The following is an 8829-nucleotide window of genomic DNA, read 5'->3' on the forward strand; positions in this document are numbered from 1 at the left end:
ATCCTGTTTAGTAATAAATAATTCATCTAGCCTCTGCTTAGATGTGGTTTTATGTTTTTAATTAGTGTTTGTGCCAAGTAGAACCTTTCGGAAGACTTGAGGAAAGTCTTTGTGATCTTGCTGTAAAAAAATGGAAACTTTAGCGCTCACGAGATTTGCTGCTATGTTTTACTGGAGAGTGCTACTTAGTTGATTATTTTTGCAGATGATTAATAGATAAATTCCTCATGTCCGGCAATTTATTTTGGGTTCCAGAAGTATACGTTTGATCCAGATTACTACAGACTGTTCTGTTTTCAACAGATTCTGTTTTCTATGTGTTGTTTGTTTATTTTGATGAATCTATGAGTAGTACCGGAGGGTATGAACCATAGATGAGTTGGAATACAGTAGATATTACACCAATATGAATTTAGAATGAGTTCACAACAGTACCTAAGTGGTGATTTATTTTCTTATACTAACGAAGCTCATGAGATTTTCTGTTGAGTTTTGTGTTGTTAAGTTTTCAAGTTTTGGGTAAAGATTCGATGGACTATGGAATAAGGAGTCGCAAGAGCCTAAGCTTGGGGATGCCCAAGGAACCCCAAGGTAATATTCAAGGACAACCAAGAGCCTAAGCTTGGGGATGCCCCGGAAGGCATCCCCTCTTTCGTCTTCATTCATCGGTAACTTTACTTGGAGCTATATTTTTATTCACCACATGATATGTGTTTTGCTTGGAGCGTCATTTTATTTTCTTTTGTTTTGCTTGCTGTTTGAATAAAATACCAAAATCTGAAATTATTAAATTTTAGAGAGTCTTCACATAGTTGCATAATTATTCGAATACTCTAGGTGCTTCACTTATATATTTTGAGCTAGATAATTTTGCTCTAGTGCTTCGCTTATATCTTTTAGAGTACGGTGGTTGTTTTATTTTACTGAAATTATTGATCTCTCATTGCTTCACTTATATTATTTTGAGAGTCCTTTAAAACAGCATGGTAATTTGCTTTGGTTATGAAATTAGTCCTAATATGATAGGCATCCAAGATCGGTATAATAAAAACTATCATAAAAAGTGCATTGAATACTATTAGAAGTTTGATACTTGATGATTATTTTGAGATATGAGGGTGGTAATATTAGAGTATGCTAGTTGAGTAGTTGTGAATTTGAGAAATACTTGTTCTAAAGTTTGTGATTCCCGTAGCATGCACGTATGGTGAACCGTTATGTGATGAAGTCGGAGCATGAATTATTTATTGATTGTCTTCCTTGTGAGTGGTGGTCGAGGACGAGCGATGGCCTTTTCCTACAAATCTATCCCCCTAGGAGCATGAGCGTAGTACTTTCTTTCGATGAATAATGGATTTTTGCAATAAGTATGCGAGTTCTTTATGACTAATGTTCAGTCCATGGATTATACGCACTCTCACCCTTCCACCATTGCTAGCCTCTCTAGTACCGCGCAACTTTCGCCAGTACCATAAACACACAATTTACCTTCCTCAAAACAGCCACCATACCTACCTATTATGGTATTTCCATAGCCATTCCGAGATATATTGCCATGCAACTTTCCACTGTTCCGTTTATTATGACACGCTTCATCATTGTCATATTACTTTGCATGATCATGTAGTTGATATCGTATTTGTGGCAAAGCCACCATTCATAATTCTTTCATACATGTCACTCATGAGTCATTGCACATGCCGGTACACCGCCGGAGGCATTCATATAGAGTTATATTTTTTTCTAAGTATCGATTTGTAATTCTTGAGCTGTAAGTAAATAAAAGTGTGATGATCATCATTATTAGAGCATTGTCCCATGTGAGGAAAGGATGATGGAGACTATGATTCCCCCACAAGTCGGGATGAGACCCCGGACGAAAAAAAGAGGCCATAAAAAAAGAGAAAAGAATGCCCAAATAAAAAATGAGAGAAAAAGAGAGAACAGACAATATTACTATCCTTTTTCCACACTTGCAATACTGGAAATTGCTTATTTGCCGTCCGCCTTTTCATTGCCGTCTGCTGGCTGACGGCAAAGAAGGTCTTTGCCGTCCGCTTACACAAAACGGACGCCAATGAATTCGGTGATGGCAAAGAAGGTCTTTGACGTCAGCCACTTCTTTGCCGTCAGCTGACGTACGGCAAAGAGAGAGGTGGGCCCCACTAACGAGCTGCATGGAAAAAACCTAATGGCCCCCCTCTTTGTCGTCTGCTAGCAGACGACAAAGAGCACAAAAGCGGACGGCAAAGGATGGCAGACGACAAAGAGTTGACCTACCTAACGGGACGAGCCCCACCCCGGTCGCCCCACTCTCTCTCTCTCTCTCTTTGTTTGTGTTTCTCTCGTCCTCTCACCCCGACGACCCGCCGCCGCCCCTTGCCTCGCCCCGTCGCCCTGCACCCCTCCTCTGTGACGCCCCGACCTCCACCGCGCCACCGCCGCCCCCTCACCCAGCAGCTGCCGCCCCCTCGCCCAGCCGCCCCGCCCCCTCCCTTGCGTCGCCCCCCGCCCCGTCCCACCGCGGTTGTCCGGCCTCCCCCTCCACCGGGCCGCCTCCTCCTCCAGCGGCCGCCCTCCCATCCACCGGCGATCCCCTGCAGGTGAGTTCTTCCCCCTATTTTTAGTTTAGTTTTTTTAGTTTCTTCTAGTTTAATTTATGTTATAGTTATAGTTATAGTTTAGTTTTATTTTCATTTTAGTTTTAGTTTTAGTTTATTTTATTTTAGTTTTATTTTAGATTAGTTTTAGTTTAGTTTAGAAGAAGAAGAAGAGTAGAAGGAGGAGGAGGAGGAGGAGGGAGGAAGAGGAGGAGGGAGAAGAAGAAGAAAGAAGAGGAAGAAGAAGAAGAAGAAGAAGAGAAGAGGAAGAGAAGAAGGAAAGGAAAACCTCCCCCCACCACCGCAGACTCTGCTCTGCCACACTAGTCTTAGATTGTCTATAGAAACCAAAGGAGTGGGATCAGATGTATTTGAGTAGAGAGCAGAAATTTCTTAGGTCACTAATATTAACCGGAAGCCTCAAAATTGCTTAGGTCACTAATATTAACCGGGCTCTTACAAATTTGAGGGTACTATGTGCGTTTCCAGCCTATATTGATGGTGACTGGTTTAGTATGGAAGAGTTGGGGCCTCTTTGACAGCTCAATTGCCTTTCACTATGGAGCATAGAAAATGTATCTACTGCCTTGTTGGTTGCAAAGGTGAGGGTAAATGCAAATAAACAACTCACCTCTCTTGCTTTAACATGTGGTGGTAGGGTGGGAGATGGGTTGGTTCAAGGAGCTAGTCTCTGAGTTCAAGGAGGAGGAGCAAAGAAGAGGGAAAGGGAAAGGAAGAAGAAGAACAAGAGGAGAAAAAGAATAAGAAAAGGAAGAAGAAGAAGAAGAAGAAGAAGAAGAAGAAGAAGAAGAAGAAGAAGAAGAAGAAGAAAAGGAAGAAGCGGAAGAAGAAGAAAAGTAAAAGGAGGAAAAAGAAGAAGAGGGGAAGAAGAAGAAAAAGACATATTTTTATACTTTCTTATTTAGGGTTCCGCCACCTTTTTGAGTTTCTTTCCTTTATTTAGTTGAATGTTTTTATACCTCTAGCTAGTTGCCTAGTTTGCTGACTCAAAGAAGTTAAAATAGTTATTGTATGAAATTCAACTAAAGTCAACATTTTTGACAGCTAGTGCTACTAATAAATTCAATTAGAGCCATCATATGTCCACAAGTGCATTGTTTTTTGAATGAGAAATGATAACTTGGTGTAGTTTATTATCTTTTGCTCAAAATTTCTTATGTTATAATGTTGTATGATAATGTTGTAAGGGTACTAATTGGTCTCTTCTGCTGCTTATCAGATATGGGGGAAGCCGCCACCGCAGACTCCGGTCTGCCAAACCGGAGTATGAGTTGGATGCTTTCAAGTTCTTTAGTATCATACTTGGGACTTCAGTATCATCCACGAGGCAGGTATATAAAAGGAGGGATCTCCCCTTCACCCATCTCATTATGATAACTCTGTTGTTTGCTACATCACTCATTGTCCCAAACTGCATAGGCTACCTGACACTTTTATGAACATGCTGGGTGAAGATCCGCCAAATAATGTGAAGTTGCGACAGGCCAGCAGCGGGTTTCACAGGCTGTGGGACGTGGAGTTGGTGATCAAGGAGGGCCACATGTACCTGTGTCGTGGCTGGGAGAAGTTCTACCGTGCCTACGACCTGCGACAGGGGTACTTCCTTCTCTATAGGTACGACGACGACGCCACCATGCTCATCGTGAAGGTGTTAAACGCGACTATGTGTCGCATGCGCTACGCTGAGGACGATGATGCCAGTATGTTCTGCCTCTTCTTATTCCTCTACATTTGGCTTTGTCTCGCATCGATTGTTAACGGTCATTGTTGCATTTGGACAGGCAATGGGAGTAGCAGCAGCGACAGTGGCTACAGCCAAAGCAGCAGCGATTCTGGCTGTACCAAAAGCAACAACGATTCTGGCTGTAGCGAAAGCAGCAATGATTCGGGCTGCATCAACGACAACAAGGAGGATGATCCAGACTGGAGTGGGGAAGAACAGGAGCAGAGTGGGCATCAGGCTGAGGATGACCTAGTGATGGTGGTGGCTGACCAAGGGAGAGAGATGGTGGTGGCGCACCATGGGCAAGAGATGGTGGTGGCTGAGGATGACCCAGCGATGGTCATGCTTGTCCTTCCTGAAGATGGCCTCACGATGGTGCTGGTGCCTGACAATGACCTCACGTCGTTGGTGGTGCCGGTGATCCCATAGCTGGGAGACATGCCACGCCAATTGTGGTAGAAGACTACATCCCACTGCCTCCACCGCCTCGCCGGTCTTGGCGCATCAGGCTAAGGAAGGAGAAGGAGAAGAACAATGAGAACTAAACTATGTCAGGTAGGGTTGATCTCCAAAATGATCTATATATACTTAGCTTTGTTTCCTCCGATATGCTTAGTTACCTATGTTAGCTCTAATATGCTTAGTTACCTATGTTAGCTCTAATATGCTAAGTTATCTCTACTATGCTTAGTTTCCTATAGGTTAGCTCCAAAATTACATATGTTAGCACAAAATGACCAAGTTTACATAATAAGATTATAGTCTTCTTCTTCTTCTTCTTCTTCTTCTTCTTCTTCTTCTCCAAAATGACGTAAGTTAGCTCTAAGTTAGCTCGAATATGCTTACTTTCCTATAGGGTAGCTCCAAAATTACTTATGTTAGCACAAAATGACCAAGGTTACATAATAAGGTTATAGTCTTCTTCTTTCTTCTTCTTCTTCTTCTTCTTCTACTTCTTCTTCTTCTTCTCCAAAATGACATAAGTTAGCTCTAAGTTAGCTCTAATATGCTTAGTTCACTTAAAGATGGCATAATTAGCTAGGTTGGCTTCATTTTACCTAAGTTGGCTCTAATATGATAAGTTATCTCTAATATGCTTAGTTTCCTATTGGTTAGCTCCAAAATTACTTATGCTAGCACAAAATGACCAATTTTACATAATAAGCTTATAGTCTTCTTCTTCTTCTTTTTCTTCTTCTCCAAAATGACATAAGTTAGCTCTAAGTTAGCTCTAATATGCTTAGTTCACTCAAAGATGGCATAATTAGCTAGGTTGGCTCAATTTTACCTAAGTTTGCTCTAATATGCTAAGTTATCTCTAATATGCTTAGTTTCCTATAGGTTAGCTCCAAAATTACTCATGTTAGCACAAAATGACCAAGTTTACATAATAAGCTTATAGTCTTCTTCTTCTTCTTCTAATTCTTCTTCTCCAAAATGACATAAGTTAGCTCTAAGTTAGCTCTAATATGATTAGTTTCCTATAGGTTAACTCCAAAATTACTTATGTTAGCAAAAAATGTCCAAGTTTACATAATAAGTATGCTTACTTCTTATAGTCTTCTTCTTCTTCTTCTTCATTTTCTTTTTCTTCTTCTAACATCTTCTTTATCATTTTGCATATTTGATTTAATTCACGAAAGCTTGCGTGGATGGAGTGCTTCTTTTCCATTTGTACTTTTATTTTTTATCAATGAACTTGCATGGTTGGAACTTGTTATATGGATGGATGGATAACGATGTTGGATGAACAAATGTGAAACTTTTGTAATATGTAAGGATGGAACTATATATGTGTTGGTTATGTATGTATATATGATGAAACTAGTGTGTTGGATATGCTTGTTGTGTATATATGGATATATGTTTATATCTGTGAATTGCTGTCAAATTGAATGAATTGAATTAAAAACAGGGATGTACAGGCTCTTTGCTGTCAGCTAGCTGACGACAAATATGCCACGTGGCAGCTACCTGTGATTCCTAGGACTGGCATGTTTGAGCACTTTGTCATCTGCCAGTGGACGACAAAGACCTTAGCCTCTTTTCCATCCGCTGGCTGACGGCAAAGCACCCAGTTAACCCCTAACGGCTCTCACCCCACCTCACTACCGTCCACGATCTTTGTCGTCTGCTAGCCACCATCGGGGGAGGGCACAATCCATTGTCGTCCGTTTCTACGAAGCGGACGGCAAAGAAGGCCTTTGCTGGCATGTGTTCATCCAGACATTTTGCCGTACGCTAGTAGACGGCAAAGAGGTTTGCCGTCCGTGAACCATGCCTTTGCTGTTCTCCATGGCGGACGGCAAAGAAGCTGATTCCGGTAGTGTTGTGCTTCAGAGTAGCACCATGATCTTCATGATAGAGAGTCTCATATGTTATCACTTTCATATACTAGTGGGAATTTTACATTATAGAACTTGGCTTGTATATTCCAATGATGGGCTTCCTCAAAATGCCCTAGGTCTTCGTGTGCAAGCGAGTTGGATGCACACCTCCTTAGTGTCTTTTTGAGCTTTCATACAATTATAGCTCTAGTGCATCCGTTGCATGGCAATCCCTACTCACTCACATTGATATCTATTGATGGCCATCTACATAACCCGTTGATACGCCTAGTTGATGTGAGACTATCTTCTCATTTTGTGTTCTCCACAACCACCATTTTATTCCACCTATAGTGCTATATCCATGGCTCACGCTCATGTATTGCGTGAAGACTGAAAAAGTTTGAGAACATCAAAAGTATTAAACAATTGCTTGGCTTATCATTGGGGTTGTGCATGATTTAAATGTTTTGTGTGATGAAGATAGAGCATAGCCATACTATATGATTTTGTAGGGATAGCTTTCTTTGGCCATGTTATTTTGAGAAGACATGATTACTTTGTTAGTATGCTTGAAGTATTATTATTTTTATGCAAATATTAAACTTTTTTCTTGAATCTTATGGATCTTAATATTCTTGCCATAATAAATAGAATTACATGGATAAATATGTTAGGTTGCATTCCACATCAAAAATTCTGTTTTTATCATTTACCTACTCGAGGATGAGCAGGAATTAAGCTTGGGGATGCTTGATACATCTCCAATGAATCTATAATTTTGATTGTTCCATGCTATTATATTATCAACTTTGGATGTTTTATATGCATTTATATGCATTTATATGCTATTTTATATGATTTTTGGGACTGACCTATTAACCTAGAGCCTAGTGCCAGTTTCTGTTTTTCCTTATTTTTTAGTTTTACAGAAAAGGAATATCAAACGGAGTCCAATTGACGTGCCAATTTTTGACGATTTTTATGGACCAAAAGAAGACCCCGGAGTAAAAGAGTTGGGCCAGAAGAGTCCCGGGGCGTCCATGAGGGTGGGGGCGTGGCCACCCCCCGGGCGCGTGGGCCTACCGCGTGGACGACTCGGGTACCCCCTTGACGTGAGACCCACGCCAAAAATTCCTATAAATACCGAAACCTCCAGAAAATAACCTAGATCAGGAGTTCCGCCGCCTTAAACCTCTGTAGCCACCGAAAACCAATCTAGACCCATTCCGGCACCCTTCCGGAGGGGTGAATCCCTCTTCGGTGGCCATCTTCATCATCCCGGCACTCTCCATGATGAGGAGGGAGTAGTTCTCCCTCGGGGCTAAGGGTATGTACTAGTAGCTATGTGTTTGATCTCTCCCTCTCTCTCTCTCTCGTGTTCTTGAGTCGGCATGATCTTGATGTATCGCGAGCTTTGCTATTATAGTTGGATCTTATGATGTTTCTCCCCCTCTACGCTCTTGTGATGAATTGAGTTTTCCCTTTGAAGTTATCTTATCTGATTGAGTCTTTAAGGATTTGAGAACACTTGATGTATGTCTTGCATGTGCTTATCTGTGGTGACAATGGGATATCACGTGATCCACTTGATGTATGTTTTGGTGATCAACTTGCGAGTTCCGTGACCTATTGAACTTATGCATAGGGGTTGGCACACATTTTCGTCTTGACTCTCTAGTAGAAACTTTGGGGCACTCTTTGAAGTTCTTTGTGTTGGTTGAATATATGAATCCGAGACTGTGTGATGCATATCGTATAATCATACCCACGGATACTTGAGGTGACATTGGTGTATCTAGGTGACATTAGGGTTTTGGTTGATTTGTGTCTTAAGGTGTTATTCTAGTACGAACTCTAGGATAGATTGAATGGAAAGAATAGCTTAATTGTTATTTTACTACGGACTCTTGAATAGATTGATCAGAAAGGATAACTTTGAGGTGGTTTCATACCCTACAATAATCTCTTCGTTTGTTCTCCGCTATTAGTGACTTTGGAGTGACTCTTTGTTGCATGTTGAGGGATACTTATATGATCCAATTATGTTATTATCATTGAGAGAACTTGCACTAGTGAAAGTATGAACCCTAGGCCTTGTTTCAATGCATTGCAATACTGTTTACACTCATTTTTATCACTTGCTACCTTGCTGTTT

This window comes from Triticum aestivum, chromosome 3A (assembly GCF_018294505.1).
Source record: "Triticum aestivum cultivar Chinese Spring chromosome 3A, IWGSC CS RefSeq v2.1, whole genome shotgun sequence".
Classification (NCBI taxonomy): domain Eukaryota; kingdom Viridiplantae; phylum Streptophyta; class Magnoliopsida; order Poales; family Poaceae; genus Triticum; species Triticum aestivum.